Source organism: Grammomys surdaster, unplaced genomic scaffold (genome assembly GCF_004785775.1).
Source record: "Grammomys surdaster isolate TR1022 unplaced genomic scaffold, NIH_TR_1.0 203, whole genome shotgun sequence".
NCBI classification, from domain to species: Eukaryota; Metazoa; Chordata; class Mammalia; order Rodentia; family Muridae; genus Grammomys; species Grammomys surdaster.
In genome coordinates this window covers 6777705-6800904 of record NW_021604648.1, presented here as the reverse complement: position 1 = coordinate 6800904, position 23200 = coordinate 6777705, and the positions used below count along the sequence as shown (strand labels likewise).

The 23200-nt window shown below is 35.7% G+C and overlaps 1 pseudogene; it reads right to left on the bottom strand.

Moving 5' to 3' along the window:
• Positions 1-932: 932 nt before the first annotated feature.
• LOC114623984 lies at positions 933-1777 on the bottom strand (annotated as a pseudogene).
• Positions 1778-23200: the final 21423 nt, after the last annotated feature.

The following is a 23200-nucleotide window of genomic DNA, read 5'->3' as shown; positions in this document are numbered from 1 at the left end:
TAGAATATATTTTGTAACAGTTCCTGTGATTATACTTAAGCAGGTACATCTGGCTTGCTGGTTGGCAGTACTGATCTAGAACAATGATTTGAAACTACTAAGACAGAGGTGGTTTTCAGCAGCTAATAAGAAATAAACATTCAAATTTAATAGCAAAGTTTCCCATAATAAAGTTTCCCATTTTAACATTCCCTTAATCCTTTTGCTCCTTTATTTAACACAATTACGTCTATAAAAATATTAGCAAAATCTTTCTCCTTATGAAGGCAGGATTACACAAAATGGTAGAAATTGTGTTGGTCCCCAAATCAAATTATCATCAGGGCATTTTAGAGCATGAATTTAATATAGCTGAGCTTAATTTCCTTCATTTTCATAAAAGTATGAGTGATAACAATGATTGATCTCTCATCTTTGCAGGATAAAGGAGAAAAATAGGTTGAAACGGTGGAGAAATGTTATGTGCAGGTGCCATAATTCAGTGATTGGTCTTAGAAACCTCCGTACAGCAGCCTCAAAAGGTTAACTTTAAATTCTAGATTCCATAATTTTGACAGTATGATTAGATATTATGCAATGGAAAAAAGCTGGACAAACTACATAAACAAGTAAAAATATGAAATAAAACCATAAACATGAAATAAATTTTACTGAAAATATAGTACTATTATATAGACATACATTTTCTTCTTTTTCCACCTTTTTTCTTCCTTCCTTCCTTCCTCCCTCCCTCCCTCCCTCCCTCCTTCCCTTCCTTTCTTCCTTCCTTCTTTCCTTCCTTTCCTCCTTTCTTTTTTTATTTTACTGTGCATTAAAGCCAGAGTTTGGCATATTCCAGGCAAGTGCTCTGCCATGAAGTTTTTCTTTCTTTTTTTCTTCTTTTTACTGGAAACATTTTACTGATGAGCCCCCACCAACTACACATCCTGGAATCAAGCACTTTCTTCCTTGGCAATGCGATCTTTCTTGAGTGGTTCCATAAATGCTTTCTTCTCCATGGTCTGGAAATGTTCATGTCCAAACTTGGAGGTGGTGTCAATGAACTTCAAGTCAATTTTCTCTAGAGCCCAACGTTTGGTCTGGACCAGTAAGGACTTATAAGGAGTAAGCACTTGCTTCTCAGTGTCCACCACACAGCCTTTGAGCATGATGCAATCATTGGTCACTTCACCATAATGGACAAAGCCACCGAGTGTATTGATGCTCTTATCAGGGAGGTCATAGTCAGTAGATGCATTGTTCTTGATCAGTTTACCACCCTTGATAAGGTAGCCTTGACCAATCTTGTAAATCTTGATAATTTCTGCCTAGCTCAAACCACAGAGAAGGCTACATGGGCAGGGTGCCAGGCTCCAATACAGGCAACATTGTGCAGACCTTGATGGGTCTTTCAGGGCAGTTTCTCTGTATGCCAATGATTAGTCACCCCTTTGTACCCTTTGTCTTTTGTCACACCGATGACGTCAATCATCTCATCCTACCTACACAACCTGATTTACAGGAACCTGTTGCTCCAGCCAATCTAGGGCCAAGTCTAGCTTCTCAGCCACAGTGCCCCCATTCACCTGATCTCCATCAAGTGTGCCTTCTGGTGCAGAGAAAGTAGACGCATCTGAGTGTGGGCAATTATGTGGATGACCTGACAGTGCTTCTTCATGCTGTTGAAGTCCTTCTCCAGCTGTTTCTTGCTGGTGTTTTCCTGCCATTGCTTACAATACTCAGTGAAAGTCTTCTTCTTAGATTTGTACCAGTTCTTTATGTTTGTTTGTTTTTTTTATTTATTTTTTATTGGATATTTTATTTACATTTCAAATGTTAACCTCATTCCTGGTTCCCCCCCAAAAAAACTCCCTATGCCTTCCCACTTCTCCTGCTTCTATGAGGGTGGTCCCTCATAGAAGATGCTGCCAATAGAGAGCTGGCATAAAGTTTTACACCAAAATCAGAACACATTTTTTTTCTAACGTGTGTATCAGATATGTTAAACATAATAGGAGACATGTAACTAGTATCTTGGTTTGACCTCTTCTCAGCTCGCCAGTCTCTGTACCTCTGTTAAATAAAACATGATGTTCAGGGTGTTGAGATAAGGTAAATAGATAAGTCACCCTCAAGGGTTGACAATAAACAGGGATCAAAGGCACCACAGGAAAGTAAGCCAGTCTCAAAGGAATGAGAGTAAACAGTGTTTCTGTGACCCTGATGAAGGGCACATTCTTAGTTGTGAGAAACAACAAAGACAAAGGGGACAATTGTATCAACTTGGTATTTTTTGTATTATTTTTGAAAGTCAGTGAAATGACATGGAAGCTTTTCATAAAACTGTGAAAAGGACAGTAATTATGAACTCAAAGGGAGAAGTTCAGCAAACCCCATAAGTCATTGTAGAAATTTTCATCCACACAACATTCTACTTTTCCTTCTTTAGAAGATATCCCTCCTTCCCCATGGTCCTTTACTAGCTCTCAAACATCTGTTTGTATTCTAAACTCACATGTGTAGAACATGAACTTTATCATGAAAGAAGACTCTGTTGGCCTTTCTGGGTCTGTGTCACCTCACCCAGAAGGATTCTTCTGAATTTCATCCATTTCACTGCAAGTATCTTTTTGAAAAATATGTAAGTATACTTCACCATATTCAATGAATTGAATCAGTTTTGTCTTTAGCAATGGATCCTTGAATGGTTAGCACATAGAAGCTTAAAATAGTTTGTGTCTTAATCAGGTTTCTTACTGTTGTGTTTTACTTATTATGGACTGCTCTTCTGGAAATATAAGCCAAAATAAACTCTTTATTTCTATGAAAAAAATGTAAGTTTGTAAATTGAAACCCATTTTTGTTATTTATTTATCAGCTGAGGCATATGTAGGCAATTTCTTTTTTCTGTCTATTATTAGAGAATTGTAGCTTACAGTTTTCAAAACCTACTTTACTAAGGGTTCTCAAGTGCTTTGACAGCCCCCACTTCTAACACACTTCATAGGTAGGGGAGAAAATATGGTAAATAAGACAAGGGGATGTGGTCTTGTTTAAAAGTAGTTCTTTGGTTTGATTCCAATCTGTTGTCAGGATACCTGCAGTCCAGTTCAGTAGTGTCAGGATTTCACCAGTGTAGTTCTAAAGTGTCACCAAACCCAAATCAGTAGCAGAAGTCTGATCAAGCAGAAAGATCCTGACCTCTTGTAGGAGGTCTTAGACTCTCACTTAGCAGGAGTCAGGAAGAATGATGACAACCAGTGGAATGCCTTGAAAAGTTTTCTTCCAGGTCTCTCTCAATGAACTGAAAATCAGGCAGACACAATACCAATGAAGTGTTACATGGCTATCTATGCAAGCTCCATAGTACTGTCTATTGGGTCCTACTTATACTCCCTCCAAACACCACATGTCCTTTCACAGGACTTGCTTCAGAAAAAGATCACATGAATCTTCACTACATGACACAACCAGAAATTTCTACTTTAGAGAATCAATGAATATGAGTGGGCAATATCTCCGAAGGAAGATGTAGAGTTCTTTGGCCTCTCAAAACTATTTTTTATACTGACTGAAACTTTTTTCACACTCACAAGCAGTAAATAAATGCTGCTTTTCACTGCATCCTTTCTAGCATCTGCTGCTGCCAATTTGCCTTATTAGGGTTAGCCATTCTGAATGAGGTAACATGAACGCAATATCACAAATATGAAAAAAGGGAAGTTAGAACAATGAAAACTAAATGGGAATGAGGAAGGGAGGGCGGGTTAGAATGGTATCATGAAGAGGGATAATTAACACTAAAGGACATTTGAAGAACCACATGCAAGCTTAGTTTTGTAGATGTTAGGAAACATTTGTAGAAACCCAGGTAGAAGCTCCTAAATTCTTTACATACATAAAATGAGTTTAAATGGAGTTAATGTGTAATAGGTAGAACAATGCCCCTGGTAGACACTATATGCTACCAAATAAAATCCCCAATACCAGGAATGAGTTGCATATTTTGGAATTGTTAGCCAGTAGTACCTTAAAGACACACATTAAACATTTCAGGCTATTACTAATAAAATTAGATACACTCCACAACTTGATGATGAGATTCTATTTCTGAAGATATCACATATGTATGCTATTAAAAATCTGGAAATCAGATGGTGTTCAATTTCATCCCAAATGGCCAAAATTAATCATGCTATAAGGTGCTATATAGCCTAATGGAAGATAAAAGTTAATCATAGTTCTTACACGTGTATGCATGCATAAAAAGATGTGTCCACTGTTATCATTAGTGAATAAAACTTATGGGAGTAACTGACATTTAAATGTGTTTTAATTGGATTTAGGGTAAACTTTACAAGATAATACTCATAAGTAACACTGTCAACAAGGCCAAATTCTTGAGGCTAGTTACATACTTGACTCCAGGAGAAAACCTTCTACTTTTACTCTGATAAAGGAAGATTGCAATAAAATTACTCCTAGTAACATATTGTCATACCCATATATCAGTGTATTGATTGAATATGATCATAGACATTCTTAGAGTAGATAGTAATTAATACAGAAACTCATCACTGGGCAACATGTAGAAAAGTAAGAGAATTTCTCATCCCTAAATGAGATGGCTTGATTACAAGCCTCCCATTAAATATTAGAGATCTATGTGGAAGAGTTCTCAGATAGATTCTAATAGTCAGAAGTGGTAGATGACTTAAAATAAATAATGTTTTCCAGATACAAAAGGACAGATGCACAAATAAACTCACAGGTACTGACAGCATGCACTGGAGATGCACAAACTTAAGGCAGACAAAACAGAGCATGGACAAGAGGAAATGGACATGATAACAAATGCCTGGCCAATGTTAATGAAAAAATGATAGTTGCTAGGAGAGAGAAAGCCAACTTTCTTCAGTGGATGGATACACAGTATAAAATACATACTACAATGCAGGCTGTAGTCCACGTTTTTTAAGAGTGAAGAGAGCAAGAACAGGAAACTGGGTAATAGGGAACTGAGGCAATGCTGTAGGAGGGGGTGAGGATCAAATAATATGATCAAAATATATTGTTTAAAGCTTTAAAGAAATAAACAAAATATTACTTAACATTACTTTTCATCCACAAAGGAATGAAAATTAAAAGAAAAGAAAATTAATAGTTTTATGTTCACTATCCTGAAAATGGTTAAGCAATTATAAACACCAAATCAGGGAAGACAGGCAGAAATTATAATTTTAACACACAGCTCTGAACCGTGAAATGAAATATAAAATTTGGACTTTCAAATTAAAATCATAACATAAGTTATGAGTGTGGACATTACTATCATGTTTTACACAATGAGGTTTTGTCATATCAAAAAGCATAGAATATGATACCATTATCACAATTTATGAAAAATATCAGTGTATGGAAATTATAAATGACTGCACGGAGACACTTAGTGTACGGATGCTTAGTTAATGCGCACTGTACTCTTGAGATTTACTACCAATTAACTCCTTTCATTTTCATGTAATTCTCTAGGTACTATTATTTTCTAGTTTTTAAAATTAGAACTATTTTTACTGGTATAAAAAGGCCTGATAGTGTACATATTAGTGTAGTAATGAAAATTTTGAAGGCTCCAATCACGTTAGGCACTCCTATAACCTCAAATATTTGCTCTATCTTTATGGTGACAACATTCAAATTCCTTTCCTCAAGGTTTTTAAATTACACAGTATATTTTCATGATCTACAATTAAGCTTCTGTACATAATTACTCCATACACTTGACTGTAAGTTTTCCCTGCATCCCCCTGACCCCCTTCTTCCTGGCTTATATCTCAAGTTCAGTGAGATCAGCTGTTCTGGCTTCTACTTACGTGTGCTGCATTTCTGCATGTGTCTTTGTATGCATGCTTTGCACCCTTGATATAACAACCTGCAGTCAAATTCACACTGGAGGGATGAGAGGTTTCACCTTTTGTACTCCATCATGTACACATGCTGTGTTTTCTTTTTCTGTTTGTCATTTGATGGGTTTTTCATCATCAGTTAATGGTGCTGTTTGCTTTCATTTCTTATCAGTTATTGATAATGTCCTAACAAATGTAAATGTATAGAGAAGTCATTAGCATTCTGCTTTTATTTCCTCTGGAAAGAAATCCAGTTTTGGGATTACTGACTCATGCAGATTCACTCCTCAGTGAGGAGGCTCCTTCTCAACCCATCCTTAATGACAGCCATAACTTACATTCTCACTAACTACAAGAGCTCTCTGTTCTCCAGCTTTGCCAGCACTTATCATTATTCTTTTTAATAACCATTAAAAAGAATAATGATAAGTTTCAGGTTTCCATTCAGGTTTGAATGTGGTGGTACCCATTATGGTTTTGCTATGCATTTACCTGACCGTTAGTAATCTTAAGAATTTTTACTGTTATCTTTTACCTACTTGTTTCTCTTAATTTTTTGAATGTGCATTTGAAGAAACTGTAGATTTTAAATTGTATTGTTCTGGCTTTAATTTGCTATGAAAGTCTACTCTTTCTTGTACATCCAGGATATCAGCATTCTGTCATAAGTATGACTTGTAAATATTTTCTTCTTTCTACAGATAATCTCTTCTATTGTTTCCTTTGCTGTAGAATCGCTGTTGTTTTACAGAACTGATTCATTAGTTTTGTTTGATTTTCCGTAAGCTTGTGTGGTATTGCCTAAGCAAAGCTTTATCATTTCAGTGTCCTGAGATATTTATTCTGTTTGACTTTTAGTTTGTAAGATCTTTATAGCTTAATTTTTAACGCATTCTTAATTAGTCTACATGAAGTTGACTATAAGTCAACTTGAAATTTAAATTCGTGTGTGTGATTTTGTTTTTTTCATGTCTTATAAATAAAAATGAAATTTAAGATTTAGTTTTATCCTTCTGCATGTGGTATTTAATTTTTCCATCATTCTTTACAAAAATAACATACTGTCCTTCCTATTAATGCATATTATTAACAGTTTTGTTAAAAATTTATTTATCTATTGATAAATGTATTTACTTATATACGTTCTATTCAGATTATATGTCTTATTTTATGATACTGTTTGAATTCATTTATATTTGTAGTATACTTTGAAGTCAAGTAGAATAAAGTCATTATCCATATTATTTTTGTTCAAATGTTGCAGTTTTTTTAAATTTGGGATTTTTGTGCTCCAATGAAAATAGTAGTGTAACTTTGTGTAGTTTTGTGAGGAACACAGGTGATATTTTAAGAGGTGCTTCATTTTGTGTGTGTATGGAGATCTTAGTATTGATTTTCCAACCCAGGAACATGATATTACTTGCCTTTGCAATCTATTTAAATTCTTTCTTGTTAATATTTTATAAGTTCCATTTCATTTGTGCAGAAATTTAGAAGAGTAAGATCCATAAAGTTATCATGCCACTGATCACACACTAACTATAAGAGCAATGCAAGTAATTAGATGCCCCTATATACAAAACAGTGGGTTAGTTAATTTTACTCCTCAGACATATATAAAACAGTGTTCATATTGTTATTACAATATTGGAAAATAGTTCATAGTAGGGAAATTCCTATAATATTATTAATTGAGAAATACTAGCTCTTTAATACAATTTATTATTCCATAAAATTAATTGAAAATTAATTGAAAATTTCTCAGAACAAAAAACAAAATAAAAAATCAACAGCTGTTATTTCTAGGTATTATAACAATGTGAGTGGTATTATCTTTTCCTATGGTTTATATGTTTTTCTAAAAAAATTAACTGATGGAATTAAGTTTTACAGTGAAACAGTATTTGGCAATAAAGTGCCTATGTTGATAGTCAAAATATATAAACAGGGCTTTTATTTATTGTCAGTATATGTGTGGTTTAATGTAATAGACTAGAAGTGAAAGGAACATTGGAAAAATATTATAAATTATATTTAAATAATATTGTAAATTATTTTAATAAATAGATACAATTATGCTTAACTTGTAGTATGTATATTTATGTATGCATTAAGTAGATTAACTGATGAAAAAAATGAAGAAATTTTACACCAGTAGCTTTAAAATGTTTCAAACCTACTCCATACTGCCTCTTGAATACCATTGTTTTTTTATCTGTGAGAATTCAGTCCATTCTAGTCACGACATTTCCAAGTATGTCTCATAGGCTAATTGTAAATTAAATGTTCCAGTCCCGAGGAAGCTGTCTATGATTAGCTCCTATTAAATTCGAAGAAACAGGTAAATTCCATTCAAAGCAATAAGCTAAGACAAAGTTATTGTTGTGTTCAGAGAGTTTATTAAGGGGAAATGATAAGTTTGTAGAAGATTGCTTAATAATGTCCTGCTTTAACATAAATGTGGACATCAGGAAGGCATCATGAGTAGTCCATAATGTTCTAGAATGTAATAAGTTATTTCAGAATATAGAATGATCTCTGTATTAGATTGCTGTTACATAATTTTGTGATTCAGTAGAAGCTAAACATATTGTATCATGATAGTTTCAATTCAGTGGAAATGACAATAAATTAGAAACTGAAGTTTAAAGCAAGTCCTATTTCTATACAGAGTGAAAAGCATTAGTAAACTAAGTATAGTTAAGATATTTTCTATAGAAATAAAACTACCAAAAGTTGTTAAAAAGCAATGGGAGATAAGAAGTCATTTGGGAAATTAAAAATAAGGAGTAAATGTCATCAGACCACATAGGTTAAAAATGCATCAAGAATACAGATTATTTCTAAGCAAGATGCCTATCATCGGTAGAATTCCATTTAAGTTTTATGGGTGTGACAGTTGGAAAATGTTGATAATTTACACACAGTTGATAGTAAAGCTCTAGGTGAGTGTAGTAATAAAATACATTCTCTGCTCTTAGTTCTGTGAACATATATATCAATCTAGCTATTGTCTAATCTTATGTAAGTATGTTTTCATTAATGTGGTACTAATATACAAGTAGTACTTAATCAGTTGAAATATGTGATAACATTTTCATTAAATGAGTGAAGAAAGCATGAAGTTGTTTGCAGCCAACAACATGCTCAGCACAGTGTATATAACTAAGGTGAACGAGATTTTGCTGCCTACATTTAAGAATGACTTTGGAATGGAGTGATTGGAACCATTTACTTAATTGTACAGTGTGGCATTTCCACTTAGTGTTTAATTTTGTAAATTATTATTAGAAGCTATCTGAATCAAAATGCAGAATATAAAAACAGTAAGACTGTACACCAAACACCCTATTGGAGGAGAGAGAAAAGACAGGAGATTATCGGGAGGGAGACAATTAATAATAATGTGACATATCTGTAGATCCACACACTTACCCAGTCATATATATTTTCTCAGCCATATCTAGACTTATAACTTGGATATGAAAATTGTACCTCATCTTTGAAGTGTAAATTTCTCTTTTCTTTGGAAACTCAGTTGTGTCAAGTGAAACTTTCATTTTGTAGCCTAGGCTGGCCTAGAACTTTGTGGTCCAGAAAGACCTTGAAATTAATGCAATCATTCTATTTCCTTCTGGCAGACCATTTTTTGTTGATTTGTTTGTTTATTAATTATATATATATATATATATATATATATATATATATGATATGGGTATCTTGCATGTGTGTATAACTATGCAACATGTGCATACTTCAATTTAATACAATCCAGAAATGGGTGTTAGATTCCTAGATATTGAAATTAAAGACATTGATGAGCTGCCATGTGGTTACTAGAATCAAACCTGTGAGCCCTCAAGGAGTATCCAGTGCTGTTAACCACTAGACCATGTGTGTAGGTAATTTAAACTCCATATCTATAGCTTATCCCTTTGTAGATCATATTTGAATCTAATGGTAAGAACAAATAATAAAAATGAATTATTATATTGCTTATATTTCTTCACAGAAGAGAAAGACAGAAAACCTTTCTAAGAGATTATATGCAGAATGTTTCAGAGACAATTCTCTCTCTCTCTTTGCCTCTGTCTCACAGTCTCTCTGTCTCTCTGTCTTTGTCTCTCTCTGTCTTGTCTCTATGTCTCTCCATCTCTCTGTCTCTTTGTCTCTCTATCTCTGTCTCTGCCATTGTCTGTCTCTCTGTCTCTCTCTGTCTCTGTCTCTCTGTCTCTCTTTCTCTGTATGTACATGAATGTTTTACTATATTTAGATATCTTATTGCAGGAATTTTATTTGTCTATCACACAACTCTACTGTAGACTTATTTCTTATTTTCTTCTTTAGTATTGCTTCCAGTCACTCTGCCTCATTTCCTGGTATAAAATGTCTATATTAAAGATGGCTTCAGTTGGCTTGACTGTTAAAACTGACATTTTTGTGTTAATGCTGAGGTTTCTGAACCTCAGATACTACCCTTTCTCATCCCATTCCAAAAGAGGCTCAGAGTCAGCATTTAAGAACCCTCAACACAGTATTTCAGAGGACCAGGGGCCTAGAGAGCATTTTCTTGAAGTTACTAAATGTCAGGTCCACTGAAGTAGGATGCATAGATTTTTTTTAAAGAGCTTAATTAAATCAACTATTTGGAAAGTGGAGATTTCCAGACTTGCCTGCTTGTAAAGGTAAGAAGATAGAGTCAATATGATGTGTGCTGTACATGTAGGGCTGCAATAAACTACTCAGGATCCCTGTCAAATGAACAATACAGCTATATTTGGACCACTGCACAAAGGTTAATGATTCAGAACAGCTCTTCAAGGAAGATCTAGATGTTGGAGTCACAATGTATTGGGCAAGAATCCTGATGCGACCAATTATTAACCTTGAGAATATAAAATACCTATGTTCTTTATTTGAACTGAATTTAAGCCCAATAGAAGTTCACTTTCCGGGGATCAAAGTAGAACTGTATATATAGAAATGTAGAAAGCCCCTTACATTATATGCTCGAAATGAAAGGTGTTTCTTTTATGAGGAAAAGCTGAAGTCTCAACAGATGGGGGCAAAAACCTCAAAAAGCCTTTTTATACTGTAAATGGTTATAGTTTTGCAAAATTGACACAAGGTAAGTAGGTTCTTCTGGGAAAAGCTGCCTCAGCTGGGAACTTGCAGACAAGTCTGCTGGAAATTTTATTGATTAATGATTATTGATAAAGAGCTCAGTCCATAGAATATGGTACTGTCCCTGAGCAGGTGGTTTTAGAGCATATAATAAACTGAGCAAACAAGGAAGATCAAGCCTTTAAACAGAATCTCTGTAAGGCCAATGTTTCAGTCAGTTATTCCAGGTTCCTGACTTAAGTCACTGCCCTGACTTTTCTCTGAATGAAAGTAACAGCTTCATTTGCATTTACTGGATTTTCCAAAACTGTAGCCAGAAGTTGTCAAAAACTAGATACAGTCTTTTAGGTGGTCAAGTCACAGTAACCCTGAGTCCCTGAAGCCTAAATCCCTGCACTTAGTACCTAGTTTTGTAGAGTTGCACTGTCAAGATCTCCATCTCTTTTTTTATTTGTTTTGTTTTGTTTTGTTTTGCTTTTCAGACAGTGTTTCTCTATGTTATCCTGGCTGTCCTGGAACTGGCTATGTAGACCAGGCTGGCCTTGAACTCACAGAGATCCTTCTGTTCCTGCCTCCTTAGTGCTGAAATTAAAGGTGTGGGCCACCACTACCCACTAACCCTCACCTCTTAGTGCTTGGTTTACATTGTCTCTAGAACTATTCTAGTCATCTGGAATTACTGGGTATCTATTTGGAAATTTCTGCTTCTATAATAGCTTTTTACCACCCCTCTCTCCCTCCCTCCTTCCCTCCTTCCCTCCCTCCCTCCTTTCCTCCCTCTCTCTCTCTTCTTCTCTCTCACTCTGTCTCTTGCTCTTCTCTCTCTCGCTCTCTCACTCTCCCACTCTCTGACTCTCTCACATTCTTCATATTTGTGTGGGTCTTTGTAGTTCTCAAATCCTCAATGTGTGCTCCTTGCCACCCTCTCAGTTTTTCAAACTTTTCCAGGATTCTGAGGTCTGGGCATCTTGACTTATCTAGGGACTTGAGAGACATTTACCCTAGAGTCATTTTCTTTTATGTGCAGGCGCCTATTGTTCTTTAAGACTGCATTTCAAGGTGGTTTTTAGTTAATAGTGTTACATGCCTATCACGCTATCATTGTGATAAGAACCATAGTTATACAATGAGCAATCATCTTAAAACAGTTTTTTTTAAAATTAGGATCAAGCATTTCAATTCAAGGCAAAAGGGAACACACAGAAATGAAGTCTTTCAGATAGACCAGGAATGATTATGAAATACTAGCCTGTAGAAGAAACTATGGGGTTATATATTGCCTAGTCACAAATTAGTTTGCATACTACTGCTGGTTCTACCCTTCCAAAGTTTCACACAGGCACTATTCATGAAACTCATATAAATTCCTGTCACAAGATTTTGGAGACAATGATGACATCCCCATCCTGGCCTGAATATAGTTAACTGCAAAATCAGGGCAACTATCATTCACTGTTCACTTAGTTTTGTTATAGTTGATTTGAAGTCTCTTTAGGCTAGAACAAGGAAGTAGGCTTCAGACATCAAATGACCTTGGGCTAGGACAGAGAAGTAGGCTCAGAAACTTAGATCATCCTGATAAGCCATTAGAAACAGTGATCACTGGGGTGTTCATATAATTGGGTTTAAGGCCTTGCTTTTTCTTTGACTATTTGTGTTTATTGTTTTGCTTGTTCCTTGACTATTTGTATCTATTGTATTGCTAGACCTTCAACCTAGAACTGATCTTAATATAAGCATGTAATTAAAATGGTATAAAAGCATAAAAGAAGAGGCCAGATGAGATGGGGGGGTTCTAGGGAAGGGAAATGGGGAAAGGGGATAACATCTGCATTGTAAATAAATAAAACATCCAATAAAAAAATTAAAAAGAATAAAAGAGAAAAGGAGTGGTATAAATTGTCTTTGTTATAACTAGAGCAAGACTTCCCAAAACAGAAGTAATACTTGCAGCTGGAGCCATGGTAGAGTGTCACCATGATGACAACCTGGCTTGTGACAAAGGAGGTATTTCTTGTTTGAGAATTCATTGCTCAAGGTACCTGGGCTTAATGAGGGAAGTGTCTCTTAGCTGTCAAATATCTGACTGATTCTCTCCCAATAGCTTTGCTCACTTAAAGCCTGCTTAGCTTGATTGTGTTTGCTTGGTACCCAATATACGTTTATTTTGCTAAACCCTAAAGAAGCCTTCCTTGTAGTCTATCTCTATTGGGATTGAATGTTTTGCATTTTTCTTGGATACTATACTTTATAAAGTATTTTGTCAAATTCTGTAATCCACTTTGCCTCAGCTGCCTTCTCTGTAAAGCAGAACTGTAAAGACTGCTTCCTAAAAATTGATGAACAGTGTTTCTTGTGGGAAATTAATTAAAACTATTCCTGGTAAATAGTATATTTTAATTACTCCTGTAATCATAACCAGCATTATTGTTCATGATCTGGGCATTATTTTGACCTTTCTTAACCATGAAACAACAAATGCGGTTCATCCTCTTTGGCTCAACATTTTATCTAAATACAGATCTCTGTAGCTCCTGCAAATTAGCTCATAGTTCATTACTCTATGAAATCAGAGTCTTGTTGATGATAAAAATTATGTTTTATTCATCTCAGTATTTCAATAACCTGAAACAGAAAGTGTTATATATTATATTATACATGCTTAACAGGCTTTTATTCAGCATTTGTTATTAGGTATTATAGTTATCAGGTTACCCATGCACTTGCAAAATCAAATGTTAATAGCTATGATTCTGTTAACCCTGTCTTCACTATTATTTTATCTTCCTATTATCATGATTATATTTCAGAGAAAAATTTAATCTGAGCTATGTTTTTCAAACTTCCAAAATATTTTGTTGGATTCTATACTGTTTCAAGTCAAGAAATTAACTAATCTTCACATTAATAATCTATGTCACTATGTCTAGCATACAAAAATTACTTCAAGAAGTTGTTGAGGGGATGACTAATGACATTGACTTCAAATGAGCAGTGGTTATCAACTTGTGGTGGCAATCCTTTGTGGAGATTGAATGACTCTTTCACAAGGGTCACCTAAAGCCATTGGAAACCACAGATATTTACATTACAACTCATAAAAGTAACAAAATTACATTTATAAAGCCGCAGCAAAAATAATTTTATAGTTGGAGTCAACACAGCATGAGGAACTGTATTAAAGGGTTGCAGCATTAGTAAAGTTGAGAAGTGTTGAGAAGCACTGAGATAGAAAATAGTATTCACTTACACAACAGTTGCATAAATGAATATTCTGTGTATATTAGTTCTCTGGTTAGAACTCTCTGTTAAAGACAACATAGACTGATTTCACAATTAAAGAGCCATGAAACAATTCCTAATCCTCTCTCTCTCTGTCTTGTAACCATCTTAGAAACCAAATAAGCTACTGCATCCTAGAATTGAAAGACAAATTTTACTGCATCCTTTATGAATTGGTGCTCATAGTAACATCCAGGGTGGAGCTTGTAATGTCATAAAGAGTTATTGTTTAAACATTGATTACAAATACAATTCAGAATGACATTTGCTAAAAATGAGTTATACACTGTACTACCCTTATTGAATGCCAAGAGGAAATAACCTGTGTTGTAATGGTAAGTGTAGAAAGTAGAACTAGAAGTACAAATGGTAATGAGGAATCAGAACTCCAGCACATTTTTATGTACATACTCAGGTGGCTTCCAAAGAATGTACATTTTATACAAAATAATACCTTGATTTTGAATGGAAGCATTTATTCAATTATTTTACATTTGATGATGTGCAAATCTTGGGCGTTAGAATGACAACCTAATTTCTTAATTTTTTATTTGCAATCTTTATGCTTTTATTTTATTTTTCACAGCTGAATACTATTTCATAGTATATGCATACAACATTTTCATTACCGTTTTGTTGGTTGAAGGACATTTAGCCACTTTCATTTCCTAGCTTCTATGAATATGGCTGAGCAAGTTTCTGTGGATCAGAATGTCAAGTCCTGTGGACATATGCTAAGAAGTGATGGGCTGTGTCATATTGTAAATTTAAAGAAAGTAAGTTATTTATTTTATACTCAAATCACAGCTTTACCTCCCATCTCTCCTCCTAGTTCCTCCCTTTCATTAGGGAATGGTCATTCAATGACTGGCCCAGCTTGCAACTCATGCCATGAGAGGGAGCCCACTCCTGACACTATGAATGATATTCTGCTATACATGCAAACAGGAGGCTAGCATAACTGTCATCAGGGCACCTTCATCAAGCAACTGATAGAAACTGATGTAGAAACCCACAGCTAAACATTAAGGGGAGTTTAGGGAATCCTGTACAAGAGTGGGAGGAAGGATTGGGAGAGCAAGAGGGGTCTAGGACAACACAAGTAAACATTTCAAAATCAAATAATCTAGGCTCACAGTGGCTCATACAGACTGAACGGCCAAGTAGAGATGATGTGTATGATGCACCTAGGCCCTCTGCACATATGTGACAATTGTGTAGCTGGGTCTTCATTTAAGACTCCTATAGCAAGAGCAAGGACTATCCCTAACTACAATACCTGTATTTGGATACTTTTACCCTGACTGGGCTGCCTTGACTAGTCTCAACAGAAGAAGCTGCACTTAATCTTATTACAACTTGATATTCAAAGACTGGTTAACATCCTCTTTTTATTTTTTTCCTATTATAAAGCAATTGTGTTTATTTATTTATTTATTTATTTATTTATTTTAATATTATTTAAAATCTAGCAGTTATCCCCTCCTATTCCCCCCTCCCGACAGTTCTTCATCCAATTCCTTCTCCCCATCACCCTGACCACAAGAGGATGCTCCCCAACCACTAGTACTCATGCCTCTCTGTGTCTTCAAGTCTTCCTAGGATTTGTCCCATGTTTTCACACTAAGGCCAGACTTGGAAGTCCTCTGCCATGTATGTGTCAGGGGCTTTGGACAGACGAGCTCCTGTATGCTACCTAGTTGGTGGCTCAGTGTCTGGGAGCACCCCAGGGCTCCAAGTTAGCTGCGACTGCTGGTCTTCATATGGTCTTTCCCTCCTCATCTACTTCTTCCATCATTCCCCTAATTCAACCATAGGGGTTCCCAACTTCAGTTCAATGGTTGGGTCTAAGTATCTGTATCTGTCTCAGTCAGCTGCTAGGCTCCTGTCTGCAAGCATATCATAGCATCATTACTAGTGTTAGGACATGGTATCTCCCCATGAAGTAGATCCCCAGTTGGGGCAGTCAGTGGATTGCATTTTGCTCAGTCTCTTCTCCATTTTTGTCCCTGCAGTTCTTATAGATAGGACATTTTCTGGGTCATAAATATTGATTTATGGGTTGGTAATACCATCCCTCCTCTTGAGGCTCTCTCTATCTACTGGAGGTGGAATCTTCAAGTTCTCTCTCCTCACAGGTAGAAATTTCATCTAAGATCTTTCCCTTTGAGTCTTGAGAGTCTCTCACCTCCTGGGTCTCTGGTATTTTCTAGAGGGACTCCATACTGCCATCTTCTAAGCCTGCATATTTCCATTTATTCTGATGGATCTCTGGGCTTCTCTCATGTCTCCCGCACATACATGATCCTGTTCCTCCTTTCTCCTCCACCCAAAATCCTTCACTTCCTCTCCCTCCCATGATTATCCCCCCCTCATCTAAGTGGGATTGAAACATCCTCATTGGCCTCTCTGCTTGTTAATGTTTTTAAATTCTGTGGGTTGTATCCTAGTTATTCTCTATTTCTTGGCTAATATCAATTTCTTAGTGAGTACATACCATGCATATCCTTTTGGGTCTGAGTTACCTCACTCAGGATGATATTTTCTAGTTCAATACATTTGCCTGAAAAACTCATGATGTCCTATTTCTTAATAGCTGAATAATATTTCCTTGTGTAAATGAACCACATTTTCTGTATTCATTCTTTGTGGGACACATTCATTCTTTGTGTTTCCAGCTTCTGGTTATTACAAATAAGGCTGTTATGAATATCATGGAGCACGTGACCCTCTTGTATGGTGGAGCTTATTTTGCATATATGCCCAAGAGTCATGTAGCTGAGTCATCAGGTAGTTCTAGCTCCAATTTTCTGAGGAACCACTAGATTGATTTCCAGATTAAAACTTTTTTTCATATAATTTTGAGAACTCTTTTTGAGATCAAATTTTGAGAACTCTTGCCAAAGATTTCCACAATCTCACTTTGGACTCAAACTTGGTGTTCTTTATCTCTATCTCTATAATAAACAAAACAAAACAAAACAAAAAACCACAAAACACAAAATTGAAAAACAAAATAGAGAAAATATAAACCAGGCAAAAGGAGGAGGAGGAGGAGGAGGAGGAGGAGGAGGAGGAGGAGGAGGAGGAGGAGGGATAAGTGTTGACTTCAACAATGGGTCCTTATCAAGAGGTTTTGTAGGGAAACCAGTAGAATTGACAATAGCATCTTACCCTTGGTGGTTCTAATACAACCCCTTTGGCCATTTGGGAACAAGATATAACCCATTCCTGACACAGAAGACTTTACTTGATGTCATATGATGTCTAGTTTGGGTATTTTGTGACTCAATTTATATCCCTTTCATATATGTATATATTTCAAGAAGTTTCTATAGTAGAAGATTTCATATGATTTTACAAATGACCTGTTGTGTTAGTTGTCCCTCCCCATGTTCTCTCAATTTTTCTTCTCTTCCACTCCCTACTCTACTTAACCCGTGTACTCTAGTTCCTCCTTTATCTCTATATAGAACTATGTTCTATATCCCTTTACTTTGTAGATTTGGTCTTTTGATTTTACTCAGATCTCCTAGATCTTTTATTTATATTTAAAATTTTATTTTATAAGCTATCTATCTCTTCTTTCCTGTCTTTAGGATCTGAAACCTTCAGTTCTAACCAATTGCAACCAGTTTTGTAACCAATTGCAAAGATTTACCTCTGATATTTATTTTGATATTCTAAAGGATTTTTTTCAAGTTTTATTTCAGTTTTAGTTTTCTTTGGCAATTGTATTTCTTTGTTAATTTCTAATTTCATGTCTTGAAATGTTTTCATTATTAAATTTAACTGTTTGTTTTCACAGTCTTCATTAAGGATTTATTAATATCTTATTCAAAGTCTTTGAGCATATTCATAATTTATGTTTTAAAGTCCTTTGTGTTTCTACTAAATCACTTTACTCAGGGCCTGCTGTAATAAGGCTGGTGAGATCTAGAAGAGGTATATTTTCTTGGCTTTTCGTGTTATTGCTTTTTTTTCTGAGAACTAGGTATCTGGAATTAGGATTTTTAAAGTGTTTCTTGATGTAAATGCTTTTGTTGGGTGGGTATTCTTATATTTGGATGATGTTATCTACTCTGAATCTTAGACAAGTAATGTGGTTGTCACGTCCCTGTTAAGGAGTGTTTGTGTGGGTACACAAATTACACAAAATAAAAGAGATGGGGTAGGTAGGCATAAAAGCTTAGATGGACAGTAAGGAAGAGCTAGGTAGATCCTGGGTCCATGCTAATATGTGGGGTTCCCAGAGAACAGAGCTAGATTGCAGCAGAACATAAAATATGCCTAGAAAAACTGAAATAAAATATTTTTATATGGGCTAACTAAAGTTTAGAATTTTAAATAACAAAGCTTAGAAAATGTTCTTTTTTATTTGATATTTTATTTATGTAATTTCAGATGCCATCCCCTTTTCCCATTTCCCCTCCCTAGAGCAGCACTATCCCATCCCCCTTCCTCCTTTTATGCTTTTACACCACTTTAATCACATGCACGTGTTAAGGTCAGTTCTAGTTTGAGGAAATAGCAATACAATAAATGCAAATAGTCAAGGTACAAGCAAGAAAATAAACACGAATACTCAAAGAACAAGTAAGACAATAAATAAAATTCCATGAACACTCCCCTGATCACTGTTTCTAAGAGCTTATCAGGATGACCAAAATATCTGAGCCAACCACTCTATCCTAGCCCAAAGTCATTGTCATGTCTGAAGACTACTTTCTTGTTCTAGCCTAAATTTAGCCTGTCTGAAATTACTTCTTCGTTCCAGGCTCCGTCTTGTTTACGAAATATAAAAGGGGGTGAGGCTGAGAGATTTTGGGGCTGCTTGGCAAGAATCTTTCATGGGCCAAGGACAAGGAAATGGGCTGCTTGGCAGGAATATGACATTGCCCAATGACAAAGAAGCAATTTCAGGCAGGAATCTAAATCTTAGGCTAGAACAAAGAAGTAATTTCAGGCAGGAATCTAAATATTAGTCTAGAATATATTTTTTGAAAGACTATGTACCTATCTCAGATTAGACTAGAGTAAATTGGATTGACAGCTACTCATACGCTAGCTGCTAGTTATTGCTATTGTTTGATATTGTCTTGTTTGTCCCTTGACTATTTGCATTTATTGTATTGCTATTTCCTCAACCTAATATTAACATCAAATATTTAATACAGCATGCTAATAATATACAATGTTCTAGATAAAAAGAATTTAAGGGTCTGGGCTATATCATCTGTCTCTAATTTGTATAATCATAATTTAAAACGTCCTGACAAGTGATGAAAGGTGCAATTTCAGGTTCTCTTATTCTTGTTCTTGTGTTCCACTTGTAGATGAAGGGTAACCTTCAGAGACAGCTTGGCTTTTGCATTGCTGTTAATGTCTATCAGCTATGCTTGCAAAGACAGATTGCCCTTCAATTCACTTATGCCTCTCCTAACCTGAATACCCATCTCTTTCACTTGTTTTAAGTTGTAGATTATTTGTATTTTAAGATATTAGCTAATAGGGCCATTGGTTTTATAAGAGAACTTTCCATTAGGGAGAAGGTATGGGCTGAGAAGATGATCCCCTCTCCTTCAAATAGCTTGTGTTTTTTCACATAACTGCCATGAGAAACTCTGTCACACTAATTTTCATAGCTAGTATTATTAATATAATTCATTGCTATGTGCCATGTCCATCACTCTGTACTTCTCTATAATTATGTGCATATACCTACTTTTGTTTACTTTATTCACTCTGTAAAGCCTGGTCTATTGAAATAAACATAATAAAATATAATTTACAATTAAAGTTATACTTATATATGTGTGTTGAATCAATTACTCCATGGTAAGTATTATATAAGTACAGAGTCCATTAGGTCCCTTTGCAAAATCTGTAAACTTCCATAGCAGAGGAAATTATGGATGTCTGTGTGTGTGTATATATAAATTTATTTATTATTAGTCTCATTTACTTTGATATGATTCAGTTTTTCTAAGTCTAAAATACATTCTGGATATGGCTAACCTATGATACTCCTTTCCTTTCTTCTCTGTTTTGAAAGCATGCTTTACCCTCAGATTTCTGGTGTTGTTTAATTTATTTATTTATTCACTCACTTTACATTCCAATATAAGCCCCACTCCTTCCAGTCCCCACCACCACAAGGCCTCCTCACTCCCTGGAGCCTCAAGTCTCTCGAGGGTTTGACAGGTCTTTCCCCACTGAGGCCAGACCCAACACTTCTCTGTTGTATATGTGTCAGGGGCTTCGGATCAGTTCATGTATGCTGCCTGGTAGATGGCTCAGTGTCTGGGAGATCTGATAGTTCTTAAACACTTTAAATCCTTGTAGCACACCACCCACCAGAGGTAGTGGAGAAGATAGGATACGGGGGATGTGGACTTGTTTAGAAAGATTCTTTAGATCAACTTCCATCTATGTTATTTGGAAATGAGCAGTTCAGTTCACAGACTAGCAGGCAGTGGCAGCTTGATCCACTTGTAAACACTTCATGGATACAGCAGCAGTCCAGTAGAATCAAGATAGCAAGCGGGAATCAGCAGTGGTGGCACAACCTAGCAACGACAGCCATGCTTCAACCTCAGCCCTAGTTAGCAGGAAGGACTACCAGGAATATCAGAAGTTCTCAGCTGTGCTTCTCTAAGGGAAGTGAATATCAGCAAAGATGCATTGCACCCACATGCATTGCACAGGTAGTTGTACCAGCAAGCCAAGCTCTGTCTCCATCACTCTGTGGAGTCCTATTTCTACCCTCCAAACATCACTTGTCTTCCATATGCTTTGCCTCAGCATTTGTCTTGCTTCAGCACATGCATCTAATCAGCCTGAGTTTGCAGAAACAGCAAGAAACTGCAGTATACCACCAGTCGGTTTTGTGTGTGTGTGTGTGTGTGTGTGTGTGTGTGTGTGATTCTGTCCAACAAATGCAGCTCAACTACGAAATGTAAGGCAGAGCAATACATGTGTGTTACTATCAAAGAATCACATGTCCTTTAAAATGTTTCCTGTAGCAGAACATCCTCTGTTATGTGTATCCTTCAGCTAAACGTTCCTTCAGAAGTCGGCCTTAGTCTTTCACCTGTGTCCACATCAGGAAAACACTCCTTTAAGTTTTTGCATTAGCAAAGCATAATCCAATACAACTGACTCTCCCAAGAGCCCTTAAGTTTCCACTTTAGAGACCCACAGTTAAACAATAAATGGGGCTCAGGAAGACTTGTGGAAGAGTTGGGGAAAGATTTGAAGGACCAAAGAGGATAAGGACTCCACAGGATAAGCAACAGAGTCAACTAACCTGGACCCCTGCTGGCTCCCAGAGACTGAATCACCAAGAAAAAAGTAAACATGGTCTGGTCCTAGTCCCCACACATGTATGTAGTAGATGTGCAGCTTGATCTTAATGTGTGTTTCGCAACAACTGGAGTGATGACTACACTTGAATTTGTTGCCTGCCTTTGGATCTGGTTCCTTAATTGGGCCTCCTTGTCACAATGAATTCTTTTTTACTGTTTTTCTTCTATTGGTTTTGCTTATATCTTCTGTTCCCTTCATCTGGGAGTAACTTCACTTTCTCTGCACAATGGCTTTCTTTGTAACTCTTGGACTTGAGATTATATTTCATCTCAGAGTCCTCTTCCTTCCTATTTTGTTGTTACTTTATTTATTAGTTCTTAGTGTCTTACAACTATTAATACTTTTGTCTGTTAGCTCTGAGACATAACTTCTCTTATGAGAACACAAGATCAGACAAGTATCATGTTTTTATTATTTAACTTGGATCAGAATGTGAACAACTTGGATAAATGTTAAGTAGTTTTTCAAGTATGACAACTTGAATTCAGTCTCCAGAAACTCGTATTGTGGAAGGAGAAAACCAATTACTACACATTGGCATCTGACCTGCATGGAGATGCTTTTCTACATACCCACCCACTCATATGCACACATGCCATTTTCACTAGCAGAAACATTCCTATGCATATGTACACATAATCTAAGTATGTATATATAATAAATTCACTGGTAAAATATGACAGTTTTGAATTTGCGTTTTTAAAATATAATCATAATAATAATCAGCATCTTAATAAATAGTCCTTGAACTTCCTAGTATTTGGAGAGAAAGGTGGTTCTGCTTTCTAATAAATGAAAGTAACCAGACAAAAAAATCTAAATTTCTTGAAAGATAGATGAGTATATAGACACATACATGTATACATATATAATAGAAATATATATGCTAGATATCGAGATGGATAAGGATTATTAGATACACATTCTTTCTAAATTCACATCAAGACAAGCTCTGTGTCACTGCACAGTGATGGTAATCTTTAAGGTAATTATTTATACATTAAGAACTGTTGATGGACACTAGACACAAAACAAAATAATGGGTACAACCTAATCAGGAGGAAGGAAAGCCTTCTGAGTAATTTTTGTTAGACTCTTATAAATAGCACACACTTTAATATTAAGAATAATTTATAGAATCTCTGCTTTATTCTGTTTCATTCTAACTAGCTATGGGAAAGTGAAAGTACACAAAGACCAACCATCATTAAGAGCAAGGTACTTCATCTTCTGCAACAAAGCTACACAGTGTCATGCATCCATTCTTGCCAAGGAAAGGTGCTGGGGCACTGTCACAAATTCTCCTTTGGTGTGCTGAATGTAGTTGTCTCCACCTATAGTTACAAAATTTGCGAGCCTGGAGGGCAATAACCTTGGCTGCAAATTAAGACACTGTCTTACAACAAAACACAAAATTTCTGTGGGTATTTGGAAATGTTGTCTAAGATAAATATTTTTGTATATGAATTTCTAAAAGTTTCCAAGTAATCCAAATCTATAATAGTTAAATTTCAATAAAATGTATTTATTTTTAATTTGTT